Source organism: Heptranchias perlo, unplaced genomic scaffold (genome assembly GCF_035084215.1).
Source record: "Heptranchias perlo isolate sHepPer1 unplaced genomic scaffold, sHepPer1.hap1 HAP1_SCAFFOLD_254, whole genome shotgun sequence".
In the NCBI taxonomy this organism is placed as follows: domain Eukaryota; kingdom Metazoa; phylum Chordata; class Chondrichthyes; order Hexanchiformes; family Hexanchidae; genus Heptranchias; species Heptranchias perlo.
In genome coordinates this window covers 277,147-298,394 of record NW_027139266.1, presented here as the reverse complement: position 1 = coordinate 298,394, position 21,248 = coordinate 277,147, and the positions used below count along the sequence as shown (strand labels likewise).

Genomic DNA, 21,248 nt, shown 5'->3' with positions numbered 1-21,248 from the left:
TGGTCCGGAACTCTCCTTAGTCATCAGGACGGGATTAGAGGTGAAACTGACATCCTGAGGTGCAGTTCGAAAATAAACATTAATTGAACCCGTCAGTTGCAACATTTAATAAAACGAAATTAATAAAAGTTACCGTAAAAAATATTTTCTGGATTTCACCAAAATGGGGGAGCGTCTGCGCTGTGTGTTTGTGCCGGTTTAAATGGCACGAAGAGCTGGGGTTTCAGTTTATTTTATTTTCTTTGGTCCAAACGCGCTCTCCCTGCTTCCAATGTCTTTGTTTTTCGGTCTGATATTAAGATCATCAATGGCGGCTGCATCACCCAGCATGCAGCACGATACAGATTGTGCCCTATCTGAATCAGTGGAGCCCAGTGCGCAGGTGCAGTAGTGACTCATTATCGGTCAGTGTGTCCTGAGCATGCGCGGCCAGTCGAGGCTGCGGGAGGAGCGCGTTCGGTGCAGGTCAGAGGATCGGAGCAAGAGGCTCAATAAACCCCGGGGCCCGGGTCCGGGCTCAGGCCCAGGCTCAGGCTTTACAAACCCCGAGTGCGGCCCCAGACCCGAATATAAAACAGTGAACATTATCCCCCCCTCACTACCCGCCGGGAAATGAAGGGGAAATGGGGATCGGTCAGGGAGCGTCTGTAAATGAAGGAGAAATGGTGATCGGTCAGGGAGCGTCTGTAAATGAAGGAGAAATGGGGATCGGTCAGGGAGCGTCTGTAAATGAAGGAGAAATAGTGATCTGCCAGAGAGCGTCTGTAAATTAAGGAGAAATGGTGATCGGTCAGGGTGCGTCTGTAAATGAAGGGGAAATGGTGATCGGTTGGGGAGCGACTTATGGTTCAGGGCTGCTGAAAGATGATGCGGTGGGTTTGGATTTCAGCACAGGGAGGAGGGAGAGTGTGTGGGACGGGGATTTTCAGGTTTGAGGAATGAGAGAGGAAATAATGTTCCATAGAAAGTAGAGTTATCTGAACTGAATTTCTATCTTGTAATTACAGTGATAACTTTTATAAACTCCATTTACAGGGGAGGATTTGCAGAAGGAAACTCAAACCAAAGATCTCGTCAAGATCTGACAGAGTCACTCGATTCATCAGGACCTGAATATCATCGACCTTTGAATGTGGAAGGAGAAACTTTTGTCTGTTCTATCTGTGGGAGAAGATTTCAAACATCAGTGTGAGTGGAAAAGCACCGAGACACACACACCCGAGTGAGAGTGTTCCAGTGCACTGACTGTGGAAAGAGCTTTCCCCAATTACACAGCCAGAAAAAATATCGCACCATTCACAGCGGGGAGAAACCATACACGTGTTCTGTGTGTGGACGAGGCTTCAACTGATCGTCCAACCTGGAGAGACACAAGGACACCCGGACCATGGAGAAACCGTGGAAATGTGGGGACTGTGGGAAGGGATTCAATTCCCCTTCAGAGCTGGAAACTCATCGACGCCGTCACACTGGGGAGAGGCCGTTCACCTGCTCCGTGTGTCGGAAGGGATTCACTCGGTCATCCCACCTCCTGACACACCTGCGAGCTCACTCTGATGAGAGACCTTTTAAATGTTCTGACTGTGAGAAATGGTTTAAAAGCAACAGTAATCTGCTGTCACACCAACGCACTCACACTGGGGAGAGGCCGTTCACCTGCTCTGTGTGTGGGAAGGGATTCACTCGGTCATCCACCCTGTTGACACACCAGCGAATTCACACTGGGGAGAGACCTTTTAAATGTTCTGACTGTGAGAAAAGGTTTAAATGCAAAAGGAATCTGCTGACACACCAATGTACCCACACTGGGGAGAGGCCGTTCACCTGCTCCGTGTGTGGGAAGGGATTCACTCAGTCATCCACCCTGTTGACACACCAGCGAGTTCACACTGGGGAGAGCCCGTTCACCTGCTCCGTGTGTGGGAAGGGATTCACTCGGTCATCTGAGCTTCTGACACACCAGCGAGTTCACACTGATGAGAGACCTTTTAAATGTTCTGACTGTGAGAAGAGGTTTAAAAGCAAAATTGAACTGCTTAGCCACCAACGCACTCACACGGGGGAGAGGCCGTTCATCTGCACCGTGTGTGGGAAGAGATTCACTCGGTCATCTCACCTCCTGACACACCAGCAAGTTCACTCCGATGAGAGACCTTTTAAATGTTCTGACTGTGGGAAGAGGTATAAAAGCAAATGTAATCTGCTGACACACCAATGCACCCACACTGGGGAGAGGCCGTTCTCCTGCTCCGTGTGTAAGAAGAGATTCACTCGGTCATCCACCCTGCTGAAACACCAGCAAGTTCACACTGAGAGACCTTTAAATGTTCTGACTGTGGGAAGAGATTTAAAGTCACAAACGAACTGCTGAGACATCGACGCACTCACACTGGGGAGAGACTTTTCACCTGCTCCGTGTGTGGGAAGGGATTCACTCAGTCATCACACGTGCTGAGACACCAGCGAGTTCACGAAATGAGCAGGTCCAACGAGCCGGTCTGTAACACAGGCCAATGACTCAGTGCAGCTCGTTACCCAGTCACTGGGCTCCGTTATAGCCTCTCCTGTCAGTCACACACAAAGAGAAATTGTAAATCTGAAACAGAAAGAGATAATGTATAACACTTCATATCAACCACCAGTTTTTCCCTCTTTCCGGCTTTTAAAACAATCTGTTTCACAGTTTGTCAAACCCAAAACAGCCTCTGGGATTTGCTGATTGAGAATTTCAGTGGAAATTGGGACCGTCATTAAGTATCTGAACAAATATCCCTTCTGAGGTTTCGGGATTGTTACTGGTTTATTTATATCAGTGAGTGACCAATTTTAAACTTGGTGAGGGTCAAAACCGAAGGTAAGAGCCTGGGATAGACAAGAGATTCTTCAATGTATCAAGTTAAATTACACTGATTCCACCAACACTGGACATCACATCCCTCAAACATTGTTACCTGTTACTGTAAAAACTGGTGAGGGTGGAAATGGGAAATAACTGAAAAAAACTTCATTGTATCAAAGTTAATTCTGATCATTATTATTATACAAACATTCTACAGCCTATCCCTTAAACAGGACCCAATATCAAACCAGTCCCCAGTCCTTGGGCCTGTGCCTATGTTGTGATTTGCACCCGCTTCTGACTGACTTGGTATCAGACGCACTCCCGTCAACAGTAAACGGATGGAGCCGGATCCATAAGAGAAAAATGAGGACCGAGCTCCGCGGTTCTCCCAGAGTGCGGGAGGCGGAGTAACAGCAGCAGACAGAGAGATCTCTCTAAACCAGCCGCTGCCGCCGGAGAGAAGCGAGTCCCGTTCCGAGCCGTGTTTGTCAGGCGCCCGCTGACCCTCTCTTCACTGAAGGGGACCGATTCAGCACCAACTCACACACCCACCATTGGATCATTGAATCACCTTCAACACCTGAATTACATCACCACTTAATCCTCTATACACGAGGAAATACAAACCTTGTCCACACAACTTGCCCTCATAATTTAACCATTTTAGCCCCGGTATCATTCTGGTCTTTCTGCGCTGCACCTCCTGCAAGGCCAATATATCCTTCCTGAGGTCTGGTGCCCAGGACTGAATGCCGTACTCTAAATGTGGCCTTAGCAGAGTTTATAGAATTCTAACATAAATTCCACCCTTTTGAATTCCAGTTCCCTTGAGATAAAGGCCGACATTCCATTAGCCATTTTAATTATTTTTTGCACCTGTCTGCCAACTCTTCCTGATTTCCCGAAGTATCTCTGCTCACCCACAGTTCCTGGCTTCTCACCATTTTGAAAATACTCTGATTTATCTTGCTTCGGGCCAAAGTGGATGGTCTCACACTTCCCCATATTGAAACTTTGAACAGTCTGGGGCTCTTTTGTATCGAAAAGAGAAGGCTGAGGGTGACCTGATACAGGACTATAAGATTATGCAAGGGTTTGATCGGTCAGATGTCGATAAGGTGTTTGTACTTTTGGGAGTGGGGATGTGAGAACTTAGGGCCATGAATATAATAGTCATCAATAAATCCAATCTGGCATTCAAGAGAAACATATTTATCCAGAGAGTCGTTAGAATGTGCAGCTCACTCCCACAAGGAGTAGTTAAGGCGAATCGCATGGATGCATTTACAGGGAAGCTGGATAAACACATGGAGGAGAAAGGAATATTCGGGTTTGCTCATAGGGTTAGATGAAGAGGGGTTGGAGGAGGCTCGTCTGCAGCATAAACACCGGTATAGTCTCGTTGGGCCGAATTGCCTGTTTCTGTGATGTACATTCGATGTAATTCTATGTCATCTCCATCTGACACAGTTTTACCAACTCACTGAATCTATCAATTTCCTTTTATAACTTTATGCTCCCATCTACACTACTAACTGCGCCTCCTAACTTGGTGTCGTCGACAAACCTGGATATACGGCTCTCTATTCCTTCATCTACCTCAATTATACATATCATAAAAAGATGATTTGCCGGTACAGATCCCTGGGGGACACCACTAATCAAATCCTGTCAATTTGAGTACATACCCATTAACCCTACTCTCTGTCTCCTACCTCCAAACCAACTCCCTCCCCATGTCAATGGGTTGCTATAAATTCCACATGTTCTCATTTCTGTTAACAGTCTCTGATGTTAAACCTTATCGAATCCCTCTGGAAGTCAATATACACATAACACCCATAGACACTCCATTATTTACCACGTTAGTTACATCTTCAAAAAGGTCAACTAGTTTCGTTAGACTTGACTTAAACTTTACAAATCCATGCTGACTCTCTCTGATCAATTCAGGTTTATCCAAGTGCTCAGTCATTCTTTCCCTAATAACAGATTCTGGTAACTTCCCCACAACAGACGTCAGACGAATCGGTCTATAATTTCCTGCTTTATCTCTCCTACCCTTCATATATAATGGTACACAACAGAGTACCCTTCGTCGTCCAGTACTTCCCTGGAGCGGAGAAACTGCACCATGTTCTCCGCAGCCTTCAACATGTCATCGATGACGACGAACACCTCGCTAAGGCCATCCCCACGCCTCCACTGCTCGCCTTTAAACAGCCACCCAACCTCAAACAGACCATCGTTCGCAGCAAGTTACCCAGTTTTCATGAGAACAGCGTCCACGACACCACACAACCCTGCCACGGTAACCGCTGCAAGACATGCCAGATCATCGACACAGATACCACCATCACACGAGAGGACACCACCCACCAGGTACATGGTTCATACTCCTGTGACTCGGCCAACGTTGTTTACCTCATACGTTGCAGGAAAGGATGCCCCGGAGCATGGTACATTGGCGAGACCATGCAGACACTGCGACAACGGATGAACGGACACCGCGCAACAATCGCCAAACAGGAGGGTTCCCTCCCAGTCGGGGAACACTTTAGCAGTCAAGGACATTCAGCCACCGATCTTCGGGTAAGCGTTCTCCAAGGCGGCCTTCGAGACACACGACAACGCAAAATCGTCGAGCAGAAGTTGATAGCCAAGTTCCGCACCCATGAGGACGGCCTCAACCGGGATCTTGGGTTCATGTCACGCTACACGTAACCCCACCAGCAAAAAGGGGAAAAAATTTATATGTTTTTTAAAATTCTCTCTCTCTCTCTCTCTCTGCCATTTTAAGTTTCTTTCTGCCTGCCTGTGTAAAAGACACAATGTATATCGAGTGTACTGGGACGTGCTGTTCTCCGTGACTGGCCTGTTTGAATAACAACGACACCTTTTGATTGGTGTGATGCTGTCCCAACATCGTATAAGATATGCGATTTGAGAACCTTTTCATTCAATCATCTGACGAAGGAGATAATCTCCGAAAGCTTGTGATTTTAAAATAAATTTGTTGGACTATAACCTGGTGTTGTAAGATTCCTTATATAATGGAATGACATTTGAAATTTTTCAATCCATGGAACAATTCCTGAATCAAGAGAGTTTTGAACGATCATGACTAAAGCATGTACAATTTCCTCACCTATTCCCCTTAGTCCCCTGGGATGGTAAACATCAGGTCCTGGAGATTTGTTTATCTTTAGTCTAATTGTTTTCTCCAATACCATTATTTTACTTACACTGAATCCCCTTGATTTATTTTCAGTTTTCCTCGTGTCTCTGGTACATTATCCTCATGCTTTTCTGTGAGTGACGATACCGGATTCTTTACTCTTAGTCTGGTTCAGCAAAAACTGAAAGCGAATACACTTGAAAGTTTTAACACAATTTATTAGCTGCAGCTGGCCGTATCTATAGAATTGATTTCAACTCTTGACAGAGTCTGGTCAATCTCATAGAACAGGCAATTTACACAGTCAAAGTTCACACAATTATACATTTTCAGAGTGGGGAGGGACATGAGTAGCAAGGGGTTAAAACCAATCATAAGCTGAGTCTGGGCAAGCCATACTAACTGACATAATGACCGACCACTCACAGGTGATACCTGTTCATACGTTGGTCACAGGAAAGGGAGTCTCACTTATCTCAGGCCTGGGATGTTTTTCGACCTTGTCCGAAATAAGGATCCATTCATTAGGTAGCTGCAAAACAACACTCCCTACACCTGCTTACCCCAGAATTCATAATAAAGCATACATTTTCATACAGGAAATTAATAACATAAACGAATGGTCAAGGATAAGCTCATTTGAAAAGCTCATTGTTCTAATTCTAGCTAGCAAAATGGGCCACTTATATTAACCCTTGGTTTACCATACTGCCATTTTGTTATGGAGGCATCTTATTGAGCTACTGAAAGCTTACTACATATGCATTTCATTAGAGGGGCACCTCGTGGGTATTCTCATTCCCCCCTTTTATCATTTATGATAACTAATCTTTGCTCAATCAACAGTTTTGATTGGTCAAGGCTCTATACTCGGATTTGGTTGATGGCTATCTTGCAGACAATTTTGATGCTAAGAACGGTTATAGCGAAAATGAGTATTGCTGCAATTAGGATAACCAATCCATGCACTCGATACGCTCCCCATGAGGTACCGAAAAGCCAGTCTAACCCACCCTCCCTTGGGGTTTGGCGTAATTTCTTTACTTCGTCGCGTATGTGCTTAGCCAGATTAGTTATGTTTTCTGAGTTATCTGGTATGTTGGTGCAAAACTCTGATCCAATCAGCGCACACGTTCCCCCTTTTTCGGCGAACAGATAGTCTAGAGCCATGCGATTTTGCAATGCCACTGTACGCATGGCTATCATTTCGGCGTTAATGTCCTGCAGTGCGTCTGCTGTTTCATTTGCTACCTGTTCTAAGACGGAAGCGAAAAGCCGAATTTCCTTGATTGTCCTGCCCACCCCATACCCAGGGAACAAAATAGCGAAGTATCGTTCATCGTTCTGTCTCTGTGATTTCCCTTTTGAGTCGGTAATGGTGATGATCTGCTAGGGAGGGCAAGTGATGGATGTATGGCACCACATATCCCAAAAAGCAGGACCCAGTCCATTTCTGAGGCAACCATGGGTATGCCTTATGGCCGCATATGAAATACGTACCATTGTAGGCTGTCAGATTGGAGGGCAATTCCGTGAATGGGGGCACCCCGTCTGGTCCCAGAGGTTGTTCCCCCCCCCCCCCCCCGGAGTCTGTGCTCCAATACTGACCCATTTCCGCAGCCAGTCCATTGGATGGTACTGGGGCTGGCGTGCATTGTCACATTGATGTATTGAGTACATCTGCTCCATCCCATTACCTGTCCACCCGTGGTGTTTTTAGACAGGCATATTACCCCCTGAGGCCTTGACGTGTTGGTGAGCATCAGGAATGGGGGCTTTTAGGTACGATTGTAATTGGGTTGGTACCACCCCTTAAATTTGATCCCACACTTGGTGTGGTTGGTGTATTTTCTCCATTGCTCCCCCACTGGAACTGGCACTGTTAAATCGTATGCTCGTACATAGCCATTGTCTCTAATGCCGTTCCCGTCAGTTTCATTCCGATTTATCACCCATTCTGCCATTTCTGGGGAAGTTAGGGGAATCGGCCTTAGAGGGATACCTCCCTTGGAATGGGTAGGGATATGGGAACACACCCAGCAGGAGGACATGTTTAAGCTTTGGGCATAGAGATGAGACATACAGAGAAAAGTATTTAAATACAGTCCCCTAGACACCCGAGTCACAGAGCGCCTGATCCTTCCTTTAGAGCATGGATCTGGGGCTGGGAATTCACTTTCGTTTCGGTGGCAAACAAAATCAAATTTGCATTTAGTCCAGTAACATGGTAAGTGACTGCTCCTTTGTTGTGCTCCCAATATCAGCGTGCGGTAGGGCTGCCGCAAGAGCCCGGTAGAGGCGTCCACCTGGGTGACGTTCCATATTCCGAATCCATCTGGGTCGTTGCATCGAAGTACGTCTCCTGAGCATAGGTGGTATGTGCGTTCAGGCTGGTCGCGCTGACAGGTATCCTGTTTGTTCACTCCCAGGGTGAAGCAGAGTAGAATAGGTGAGATCCGTAGTAAGGCTTTCATGGCTGGTCACGGCACCTGTATAGGAAAGATTTCTTGAAAGAAAAGAGAAGTTAGCATTTTAAATTTAAAACGTGGGACTGATAGTTTTACAGTGGTGGAGGTGAACCCAAGCACTCTTCCCCTCCACTTTCACAGCGGTAGGGGTGGTGAGTAAGACTTGATAGGGCCCCTCCCAATGAGGTTCCAGTCCTTTCCTTGTCCAATTCCTGATTAACACATACATTCCCGGTTCGATTTTAGATGGACTGGCTACAGGAGGAAGTTCGATGTAGGCAGCTCGTACCCGAGAGTGAAGGCTTCTCAATGCCTTAGTTAATGACAAAATATAGTTAGTCATTTCTGTTGTCATGTGGTGAAAATGGACAGTCTTCGGAACGTTTTGATTCCACGGGGTCTTGAGGGGTCTACCGTATATAATTTCAGCAGGACTTAACCGCATTGCCCCAGCCGGGGTAGTACGTATCTGAAATAAGGCTATAGGAAGAAGTTTGAGCCAAGTAGTACCAGTCTCAGCCTGTAGCTTGGCCAGTTTATTTTTCAAAGTCTGGTTAGCACACTCAACCAACCCAGCGGCCTGTGGCCTGTAGGCACAATGTAGCTGTTGTTTGATGCCCATCTGGGTGCAGAATTCCTTATTCACCTGGCCTACAAAATGAGGGCCGTTATCTGAACTCAATTGATTTGGGATTCCGTATCTAGGAATGATTTCTTTCATCAGAACTTTTACAACAGTGGAGGCTTTATTATCCGTTGTCGGATAGGCCTCTATCCATTTACTAAATACATCAACAATAACTAAAACATATTTATAACCCTGACATCTTTGCAGCTCAATGTAGTCCATTTGGAGGGTCTCAAAGGGACCTTCAGGTAAAGGGGTTTTTCCCTTTTCGCAAGACACTGCCTTTCCAGGGTTGTGTTTCTGACAAATAAGGCAACGACTGCTGATGCCCTGGGCTAGGGCTTGCAACCTAGGATGCCACCAAGTAGCCAGCAGTGTATCGCTAGCAGCTTTGGCCCCACAATGAGTTGCAAAATGTACACATTCAATAACCCATACTGCTAATTGATCCGACATACAAGTCTGCCCCGCAGGGGTAAGCCACAATTTAGATACACAGTCATAAGTACAACCAAGTTGTTCCCACAATTTCTTGTCACAGCCAGGAGCGTCCTCCTGTAATTTAATGACGTCTTGGATGGTTGGCATTGGTTTTTCAGAGGGAGACTTGCTCTTGTTTGAGCTTTTAGTCTGACTCATCATTCTAGGGACAACCACCCTCTGTGTCTGGGACGCTTCCTTTGCTTCCCGATCAGCATATCTATTCCCTATATCTACTGAGGTCTGTCCTGTCGTGTGGGCGGAGCATTTCATAACCGAGATCTGTCTTGGTAGCATAAGGGCTTGTAATAAATCTGAGACTAACTTCTGATGGGAAATCTGCGTACCTGCAGAAGTCAGAAATCCCCTGTTTTTCCATAACTGTCCAAAATCGTGAACTACCCCGAAAGCGTATCTCGACATGAGACCTGAAGTTCCATTCATCTAATTCATCGTCTTCCCCGGTCAAAGCCATGCCAACCATTGGATTACGTAATCCACTCTTATCAAGTGTTTTGGACTCGACCGAAGTCTTTTCAGACTCCCGTTCTGCATGAGCACATTCTTTTTCTAGGAGTTCTGCAGACTTAACTATTCCTCCTTCAGTGAGTCCTATTCCTAACTTTAACGCGTTATCTTGCCAGCTGGCTAATACTGACGCTCCTCTCAATTCCTGACAGTACTGTTTCCATAAAGCAATTAACCCTTTGGCTGGTTTACCTCCGTTATTTTTCCAAATTAGTTCCTCAGCCTTCGTGACGGCATCTAGGTTTTTACTGCCCCCCAATGGCCATTCCTCATTGCCCAGTATTTTATTCAGCCCCCCTGACAACTGTCTTAATTGTTTTACCTTGTCTGGATATTTTTCACACAAAATTTGTAAGGGACTTCCCGGTTCCGTAGTGACATCCAAACAATTACCCATCTTATCTTGTTTTGTTACCCTTAGTCGACCAGTTAACACAACTGTATTGGTCGCTACCCAGTCAAGTCAACTAGTTAACACTACCGTATGTCGCCACCCAGTTACTTACTGGATTTAATGATGGTCCTGACTGCTTGTGCCTCACAATCCTAAGTGCCCTTTGTGCCTACACCCACTTCAGGGTCCTGACCTTCGCGTGGAGGATCTCCTCTCTTAACAACCAGTCTAAGGCGGGGTGTGTGACAGGCACTTCCTTCTGTAGTCGATCAGCACAAGCAATCAGTTCCTGTTTGTATCCAATCCCCAAGGATTCAAAGTACTGGTTTATACCGAATCACCAGAGACTTGAAACCTAACCCTTAGTGATATTGATCATTGACCCACCGTGTTCAAAGGTCCTGTTTATATCCAATCACCAGGAACTCGAACCGAGTGATATTTTGATCACTAACGCACCGTATTCGCACTTCCTGTTTATTTTCAATGACCAGGAACGCGAACTGGACTCAGTGATGTTTGTTGATCACTGACCTACCGCTTCAGAGTTTCGGTTTATACTCAATTACCCGGAACTCAAAGCCTGACCTAGTGGTGTGTTGATTACCACTCCCTCAGTACGCCGACTGAACCTTAGTGATATTAATCACTAACCTATATCTGTGTATTCGCCAGACTAAGTACTCGGCTGAATCTCGTAAGGACGCCACGCAAGAGTTAGCGATGGGACGATTCGTCGTCAGACGTGACAGATTTAGGAAAGCCGGAGTGGTAAAGAAGTGTTTACTCACCCGGGGCGCCCTCTCCTTCGTCCGTGTCCAAGACAATTCGTCTCTTACGCCGCGAACTCTCGGCGATCGACCGGTGAGATCCCGGACGAGCCCCCAAATGACGATACCGGATTCTTTACTCTTAGTCTGGTTCAGCAAAAACTGAAAGCGAATACACTTGAAAGTTTTAACACAATTTATTAGCTGCAGCTGGCCCGATCTATAGAATTGATTTCAACTCTTGACAGAGTCTGGTCAATCTCATAGAACAGGCAAATTACACAGTCAGAGTTCACACAATTATACATTTTCAGAGTGGGGAGGGACATGAGTAGCAAGGGGTTAAAACCAATCATAAGCTGAGTCTGGGCAAGCCATACTAACTGACATAATGACCGACCACTCACAGGTGATACCTGTTCATACGTAGGTCACAGGAAAGGGAGTCTCACTTATCTCAGGCCTGGGATGTTTTTCGAACTTGTCCGAAATAAGGATCCATTCATTAGGTAGCTGCAAAACAACACTCCCTACACCTGCTTACCCCAGAATTCAGCTTATCATATCGCTTTGCTTGATTCATAATAAAGCATACATTTTCATACAGGAAATTAATAACAATTCAGCTTATCATATTGCTTTGCTTGATTCATAATAAAGCATACATTTTCATACAGGAAATTAATAACATTAACGAATGCTCAAGGATAAACTCATTTGAAAAGCTCATTGTTCCAATTCTAGCTAAATGGGCCACTTATATTAACCCTTGGTTTACCATACTGCCATTTTGTTATGGAGGCATCTTATTGAGCGACTGAAAGCTTACTACATATGCATTTCGTTAGAGGGGCACCTCGTAGGTATTCTCATTGTGAGGAGAGATTGAGCAGAATGGGCCTATATTCTCTGGAGTTTACAATAATGAGGTGTTCTCATTGAAACATGTAAAATTCTTAGAGGGCTCGACAGGGTAGATGCTGGGATGCTGTTTCCCCGAGCTCGAGAGACTCGAACTAATGGTTATAATCTCAAGATAAGGGGCCGGCCATTTGGTACAGAGATGAGGAATAATTTCTTCACTGAGAGGGTTGTGAACCATTGGAATTCTCCACCCCAGAGGGCTGTGGATGCTGAGCCATTGAATAGATTCAAAACTGAGATAGATAGAATTTTGGACACAAAGGAACTCAAGAGATATGGGGACAGGTCGGGAAAGTGGATTTGAGGCCGAAGATCAGCGATGACGTTATCAAATGGCGGAGCAGGCTCGAGGGACTGAATGGCCAACTCTTGCTCCTTTCGCTGATGTTGGTCCGCTGGAAAAGCAGAACTTGCCAGCTGTTTTAAAACTTTTAGCCTGAACAGGGACTTGAACCCTGGACCCTCAGATCACCACCTGTTTTAAAAGTCTGATGCTCTACCGACTGAGCTATCCAGGCTCGCTGTTGGATTAGTTTCCATCATACAGATTCATGGTGGGACTCTGAATTATCCCTGTCGATGGAGAAGAAGGGGAGAAATCCTTTTTACAATTTTCAGCAACGTGTTGAGGAGAATCCTTGTTTCTGTTGAACATGATGTAAGAAACATGGACAGTGAACTCGTGAGTTTACAATTCTTCTTGTTTGTACAAAATGTTTTGTCATTCGTTCGCAGCAATTAAAAAATACACTTTACCCAATGGCTCAAAAGCTGAACTTGTTCCACACGGGAGCTGGGAAAGGCCTCTCGACATTTCAGCCGATCAACAATTGAAAGCTGAATAATTTCACCCGTTACACCGTGACACCAGGCAGCAGATTTGCCTCCCGAATTTTCCCGACACGACACTTCAAACCGATGAATCCCTGCTTCACGGAAAGAAGAATTGTGTGTTTGGTTCTTTAGATTTAAAGATGTTGTGCCGGCCGCTTTACCATTTCAGCTCTCGCCAATCGCCCCCTCTCCCTCCAAAAACAAATAAACTCTCGCCTGCTATTGCAAGACGGGAGGCCAGAGGAGCCTCAGTGCCCACATGGGGACGTGAAGAAGTCGATGTGTTATGGAACTGGTTGTACCTTGAACTCCAGTCAAAATGTTTCGAAGGTTCAACTACTTTAGATGGCGCTGGAGCTCACAACCCCAGCATTTTTCGAGTGTATAATTATTGTAGAAATAACGCGCGCTGACCGATTGCTCCACTGGAGCCGCGCACGGTCTGTGTCCCCAGTGCTCCCATCAAACAGCTTCATCCTCGGTCTCTCAATTATCACTTCCTGATCTTTCCCACACAGAAGCCTCCAACCAAGAGGCGATTCGTTAAACATCCGCAGTGACCTTTAAAAGCCGTGGCTTCTGAAACAAAACTCCAGACAATAAGAACTTTTAATTATATTATTATTATTAACTTAAGGACAATTATTTTCATGCTACTTTGAGGATTTGGGGAAATTGGGAGCTGAAACTAAGAAACTCTCTCTGGGCTGTCGGTGATTGGAGAGATGGGCGTTATTTCATTTGAAAACCGAGACTCAGAACTTCCTGATGGAGAAGTGTGAGAGAAGATTGTGGTTAGTGGCAGTTGCCGGGGAGATCCAGAGGAGAGGGAGAAAAGTCAAAGTCACAGCTGTGACAGCTCAAGTGCTCTGCTTATCTGTAATATTTATAGAGTCATAGAGTCATAGAGTTATACAGCACGGATAGAGGCCCTTCGGCCCATCGTGTCCGCGCCGGCCATCAGCCCTGTCTACTCTAATCCCATATTCCAGCATTTGGTCCGTAGCCTTGTATGCTATGGCATTTCAAGTGCTCATCCAAATGCTTCTTGAATGTTGTGAGGGTTCCTGCCTCCACAACCCTTTCAGGCAGTGAGTTCCAGACTCCAACCACCCTCTGGGTGAAAACGTTCTTTCTCAAATCCCCTCTAAACCTCCCGCCTTTTACCTTGAATCTGTGTCCCCTTGTTATAGAACCCTCAACGAAGGGAAAAAGCTCCTTAGTATCCATCCTATCTGTGCCCCTCATAATTTTGTACACCTCAATCATGTCCCCCCTCAGCCTCCTCTGCTCCAAGGAAAACAAACCCAATCTTCCCAGTCTCTCTTCATAGCTGAAGCGCTCCAGCCCTGGTAACATCCTGGTGAATCTCCTCTGCACCCTCTCCAAAGCGATCACATCCTTCCTGTAGTGTGGCGACCAGAACTGCACACAGTACTCCAGCTGTGGCCTAACTAGTGTTTTATACAGCTCCATCATAACCTCCTTGCTCTTATATTCTATGCCTCGGCTAATAAAGGCAAGTATCCCATCTGCCTTCTTTACCACCTTATCTACCTGTTCCGCCGCCTTCAGGGATCTGTGAACTTGCACACCAAGATCCCTCTGACCCTCTGTCTTGCCGAGGGTCCTCCCATTCATTGTGTATTCCCTTGCCTTGTTAGTCCCTCCAAAGTGCATCACCTCGCACTTTTCCGGGTTAAATTCCATTTGCCACTGTTCCGCCCATCTGACCAACCCATCTATATCGTCCTGCAGACTGAGGCTATCCTCCTCGCTATTTACCACCCTACCAATTTTTGTATCATCAGCGAACTTACTGATCATACCTTTTACATTCATGTCCAAGTCATTAATGTAGACCACAAACAGCAAGGGACCCAGCACCGATCCCTGTGGTACCCCACTGGCCACAGGCTTCCAGTCACAAAAACAACCTTCGACCATCACCCTCTGCCTTCTGCCACTAAGCCAGTTTTGTATCCAAAGTGCCAAGGCACCCTGGATTCCATGGGCTCGTACCTTCTTGACCAGTCTCCTGTGGGGGACTTTATCGAAGGCCTTACTGAAATCCATTTAGAAAGTAATATAAAATACAGGAAAACCAGTTTGGTATCGGTTATCAAAAATACTAAAAGTCCCGGGTTCAAAGGCGGGACTTTTAGTATTTTTAGTAAAGAGGGAACTGATTTAACCGCCAGACCGAAATCATTCCCCATAAATCTGAAGCGTCTTGGGGAAAACGGCAGTGCGAACTATTCTATTCATGTCATGACTTGAAAGACCCTCCAATTACCGACAGTATCTTTGAACGGGTTGTGCAGCCAAACCGCGAAAGAAGCCGCTTTGCATTCGTCAAACGTGTCGGTGACGATATTGGGGGTGATCAGGGTCGATTTCAATTATTTGAAATCTCTCCATATGACCCGGAGATTGACGGCAGAATCGAGTTTTTCCTGTCAGTCCTGAATTGAAGGGAAAGGCGCAACAAGCAGGTCGGAGAAATGAAGGGCAGAAAATGTGGATGAAACTTGCACGAGTGAAAATCCCTGTATGTTGGAAGACTCAGTCCCCAGTGGTGGAGAGGATTGGGATTTCAAGCTGTCTCACAGCTCACACACACCATTGGCTCATTTAATCACCTTCAACAACTCAAATACATCAACACTTAATCTTCTATACACAAGGAAATACCAACCTTTTCTCTGTAACTTGTCTGCATAATTTAACCATTTTAGCCCCGGTATAATTCTGGTGAATCTGCGCTGCACCCCCTCCAAGGCCAATATATCCTCCCTGAGGTGCGATGCCCAGAACTGAATGCAGGACTCGAAATGTGGTCTCAGCAGAGTTTATATAACTGGAACAGAACTTCCACCCCTTTGAATTCCAGCTCCCTTAAGATAAAGGCCAAAGTTCCATTCGGCTTTTGAATTATTTTTTGTAACTGTCCACTGACTTTTCATGATTTCTGTACTTGGACCCGTAAACATCTTTCCTCCTCCACAGTTCCCAGCTTCTCACCAGTTAGAAAATATTCTCATCTATTTTGCCTCGGTCCAAAGTTCACACTTCCCCATATTGAAAGTTTGAACAGACTGGGCCTCTTTTCCATAGGAAATAGAAGGCTGAGGGTGACCTGATGTAGGATTTTAAGATCATGCAAGGGTTTGATAGGTCAGATGTAGATAAGGTGTTTGCATTTTTGGGGGTGAGGGCTTCAAAACTTGGGGCCATGAATATAAGATAGTCACGAATAAATCCAATATTGTATACAAGAGAACCATATTTACAAAGAGGCTCGTTAGAATGTGCAGCTCGCTACAACAAGGAGTAGTTAATGCGAAAAGCATGGATACATTTACAGGGAAGCTGGATAAACACATGGAGGAGAAAGGAATATTCGGGTTTGCTCATAGGGTTAGATGAAGAGGGGTTGGAGGAGGCTCGTCTGCAGCATAAACACCGGTATAGTCTAGTTGGGCCGAATTGCCTGTTTCTGTGATGTACATTCGATGTAATTCTATGGAAGCTCCATCTGACACAGTTTTACCAACTCACTGAATCTATCAATTTCCCTTTGTAACTTTATGCTCCCATCTACACTACTCACTGTGCCACCAAACTTGGTGTCGTCGACACACTTGGATATATGGCTCTCTATTCCTTCATCTACCTCATTTATACACATAGTAAAAAGCTGATGCCCCGGTACAGATCCCTGGGGGACACCACTAATCACATCCTGTCAATTTGAGCACAGACCCAATAACCCTACTCTCTGTCTCCTACCTCCTAACCAACTCCCTACCCATGTCAATAGGTTGCTTTAATTTCCATCTGTTCTCATTTTTGTTAACAGTCGCTTATGTGGTCCCTTATCGAATCCCTCTGGAAGTCAATGTACATATAACACCCATAGACACTCCATTATCTACCACATTAGTCAAATCTTCAAAAAGTTCAACTAGTTTCTTTGAACTTGACTTACCCTTTACAAATCCATGCTGACTCTCTCTGATCAATCCATGTGTATCCAAGTGCTCAGTCATTCTTTCCCTAATAACAGATACTGGAAACTTCCCCGCAATTTCCGATCTTATCTCTCCTACCATTCCTAATTAATGGAATGACATTGGCAATTTTTCAATCAATGGAATAATTCCTGAATCAAGAGAGTTTTGAACGATCATGACTAAAGCATGTACAATTTCCTCACCTACTCCTTTTAATCCCCTGGGATGGGAACCATCAGGTCCTGGAGATTTGTGTCTTTATTCTAGCTATTTTCTCCATTACCATTATTTTATTTATACTGAATCCCCTTGATTTATTTTCAGTATTCTTTGTGTCTCTGGTATATTATCCTCATGCTTTTCTGTGAGTATTTAGCTGGTCTGCCATTTCCCAATTTTCAATTACAATATCACCTCCATCTGTCTTCAAGCGGCCCACATTACTCTTAGTAAACGGGCAAGCGAAGTAGACAAAGATAAAACAGTCTGAACCCCCAACAGAATGTGACGTGTAGATAACGTGACGTGAGATAAGTTCCCCTCAATTGGCTCTGTGGTTTAGTTGGTTAAAGCACTTGTTTAATAAATTAAGTAAATCATAGATTCAACTCCCAGTGGCGCCTTTGTGTAATTTATGATGTTTAGTGAATTTGGCGAGCAAAAATACACAGTGCGGTGTTTGGACTTTGTTTCGCATCCAACACGGAACTGATCAGAATGTCTCTTCAAGAATGCCCCTTCATTGGACAGACAGAACACTCACAGATGGTGTACATTACACGTTAATATCAGGACAGGTTCATCTTTCTGGGCTCGATGAAGTCGGGGTATAATTCTCGATTCAAGGTTCATATCCCGGAGAATCCCTAATTTTTCCCTAGACTTTGGATCTTGAGCTGCGGTTCAAACTTTTGCAAAGAGGGAAAAGAAGTCCCCAAATCATTGCACCTGAATCTCAAGCGCTTTCGGAAGAAGTTCAGGTCAAACAATCAGGACTTTAAAGGCACCTCAATGACCTGCACTTTCATTGATCGAGCTTTGCTTACAATTGCATTCGACCTTGAAACCGCTCTGGGCTTTCATCTCACTGAAGCAGAGTGTGGCCGCTCTGTATCTGTGAGCATGTCGGTGACGAGGTTAGCTCTGATATTGGTCGCTTTCAATTTTTAACATTTCACCAAGCGTCAGGGAAAAGAAAACGAGAATCGAATTGTCCCTGTAAGTGATGAATTGAAGGGATTGGTGCTCCAAGCAGATCTGGAAAATGCGCAGTGCAGTCTCTCAGGAGTTCCAAATCCACCCTCTCACCACTCGGCGATCATATTAACTGAGCTTTACTCTGGCCCAGTGTCACCGCGCTGAAATCGAGTATTTCTCCGGCATGTTTCTCTTAACTTCACAGTTGCTGGTTTAAGAGTGAAGACCGGCTCATTGGATTTTCACTCCTGCAAGTTTCAACCATTCATTTTGGACTGACTGCAGACAACTGTTTGGTCACTGCAAACTCAAAGTTTAGCTCAATGAACTACTGGTTCAGTGGGTGACTTCTTCACCTGTCTCGGTGGTGCTATCGGTCAGTGCGAAAGTTTGATGTTTCGAGCCCTAATTTTATTTTCCCAAAGGAATCATCACCTCAAAGTTCCAAGGTTTCACTGTGTGTTTTGTCTGCGAGAAAATGTACCGTGATCATTGCCGGCTGAGCAGGGCTGATATTCCACCATTTACCCTGTTGTCGGAGAGCAGGCACATGAATCATATAAAGGAATGGATCATTGGCTTCACGGAAATCACAATTCATAACCCATTTATTTTAAGCGGGTTTATTTTAAATGAGTTAACGCCTGCCTTAAATGGTAGACTCAGGACTGTCACACAAACAGGTTAAATCTTCATAGAATAATTACCATGATTAGTTTTAGACTGGACGCCGCACGGTGACTTTACTGTCAGTGAAGAGAGACGAGAAAGACCAAAGTGCCGTTTGCCCCTCTCAGTGTGGCCCTGAAGGACTGTGTCCAGGCTGAAGTTCTGTTCCCACCGGACGATCCTCCCCCCAGATTGTCCTTTCTGAGCTCCAGTCAGGTGATGCGAAACACTCAGGTGGGAAAGACCAAAATCTACAACAAGGTGTTTAAAACAAAGCTGATTTATTTAACAGATATCAGAATATTAAACTCCAGCCCAGTTATAGGGCTTATTAACATCAGAAGAAACAAACCCCAACTGTCAGAATGAACATGGTTCAGTCCTGGATGGGATTTACAGCAGAATCCAACCCCTGCAGTCACTTTTGAACTCCCTGGTGTCTCAGTACGTGTGATGACTGAGTGAATCCCTTCCCACACACGGAATCATAGAATCAGAGAAAGCTACAGCACAGAAGGAAGCCATTCGGCCCATCGTGTCTGTGCCGGCCGAAAAAGAGCTATCCAGCTCAATCCCACTTTCCAGGGCTTGGTCCGTAGCCCTGTCGGTTACCGCACTTCAAATGCACATCCATGTACTTTTGAAATGAGTTGAGGTTTTCTGCCTCGACCACCCTTTCAGACAGTGAGTTCCAGACCCCGACCACCCTGTCCGCTTCTGTGTATCCTCGAACTTTATCACTGCTATCCGGAGGTCGAGGAGACAACCATTCGCTCCTCTATGATATAAATCGTGAATTATACCCTGACCCCGACGAGCCCAGAAACAAGAACGTGTCCTTAAATTAAAGTGTTACAGACACATTCTGTGAGAGGTCTGTCTGTGCGATGAAATGGTGTTTTTGAACAGTCATTCTGATATCGGTTTCCTCCTCAAACCTCAACAAATACCAATTCCAAAGTGTGACTTTGTCGCTTAATTCCACAAATGAGGTAAAAATAATAAATTACACAAAACACTGCTGGGAGTTGAACCCAGGATCGCCTGTTGACAAGACAAATGCTTTAACCAACTAAACCACAGCACCAATTCACAGCACCAATTCCCCACCTCGTCTCACTAATATCGATCAGTGACACGTTACTGTCTGTTCGAGGCACAGACCGTTTTATCTTTGTCTATTTCCCTTGTCCGTTTACCTGTGCATCCTGATACTGCCTGCATTTCTCGCTGTGTTTATCTTTGTGTATCCATCAGTGCGTTGATACACGGATGATTAAGTGTGCTTGTGTTTGTTACATTAAATAAATTCGGGGTTCAGACAATTCTCGCTCTGACATTGGAGAACTATTGAGCTGAACTTTACAGCGAAGTCTTGTTTATTGTGGTGCTGAAACGAAAAAACCGAAGAGGTCCAAAAAGGGAAAAGGAGAAAAAACTTGTGAGGGAAAATAACGACAACAATCAAGGTATTTACAGGTATATTAAGAGAAAGAAGGGTGACTAAGAGTAATGTGGGACCCTTAAAGACAGATGGAGGTGATATTGTAATTGAAAATCAGGAAATGGCAGAGTTGCTAAATATTTACTTTGCATCGGTCTTCATAGAAAAGGATGAGGCGAACATAGCAGAGACACGAGGAAAACTGTAAATAAATCAAGGGGATTCAGTGTAAATAAAATAATGGCAATGGAGAAAATAATGAGATTGAAGATTGTCAAATCTCCAGGACCTGATGTTTACCATCCCAGGGGAATAAGAGGAATAGGTAAGGAACTTGTACTCATGATCGATCAAAACTCTCTTGATTCAGGAATTGTTGCTTTAATTGAAACATTGTCAATGTCACTCCATTATTTCGGATGGGTCGGAGAGATAAAGTTGGAAATTCTAGGCCTATCAGTCTGACGCCTGTTGTGGGGAAGTTACCAGTATCCGTTATTGGGGAAAGAATGACTGAGCACTTGGATAAATATGGAGTAATCAGAGAGAGCCAGCATGGATTTGTAAAGGGGAAGTCAAGTCTAACAAAGCTCGTTGAACTTTTTGAAGATGTAACTAACGTGCTCGATAATGGAGTGTCTCTGGGTGTTAGATGGACATTGACTTCCAAAGGCATCCAATAAGGGACCACATAAGAGACTGTCAACAAAAATTAGAGTGCGTGGAATTTAAGGCAACCTATTGAAATGGGCAGGGAGTTGGTTAGAAGGTGGGAGGCAGAGGCCCGGGATAATAAGGGATGTACTCAAATTGGCCGGATGTGATTAGTTCTGGAGCATCAGCTTTTTCCGATATGTATAAATGAGGGAGATGAAG

General features: G+C 45.0%; 1 non-coding gene across 1 annotated transcript; it reads right to left on the bottom strand.

The window, feature by feature from the left end:
* Nucleotides 1-12,645: 12,645 nt before the first annotated feature.
* trnak-uuu (transfer RNA lysine (anticodon UUU)) lies at nucleotides 12,646-12,730 on the bottom strand. Its single transcript is given in 2 exon segments — nucleotides 12,646-12,681; nucleotides 12,694-12,730. It is a non-coding gene; the product is annotated as a tRNA-Lys (tRNA).
* Nucleotides 12,731-21,248: the final 8,518 nt, after the last annotated feature.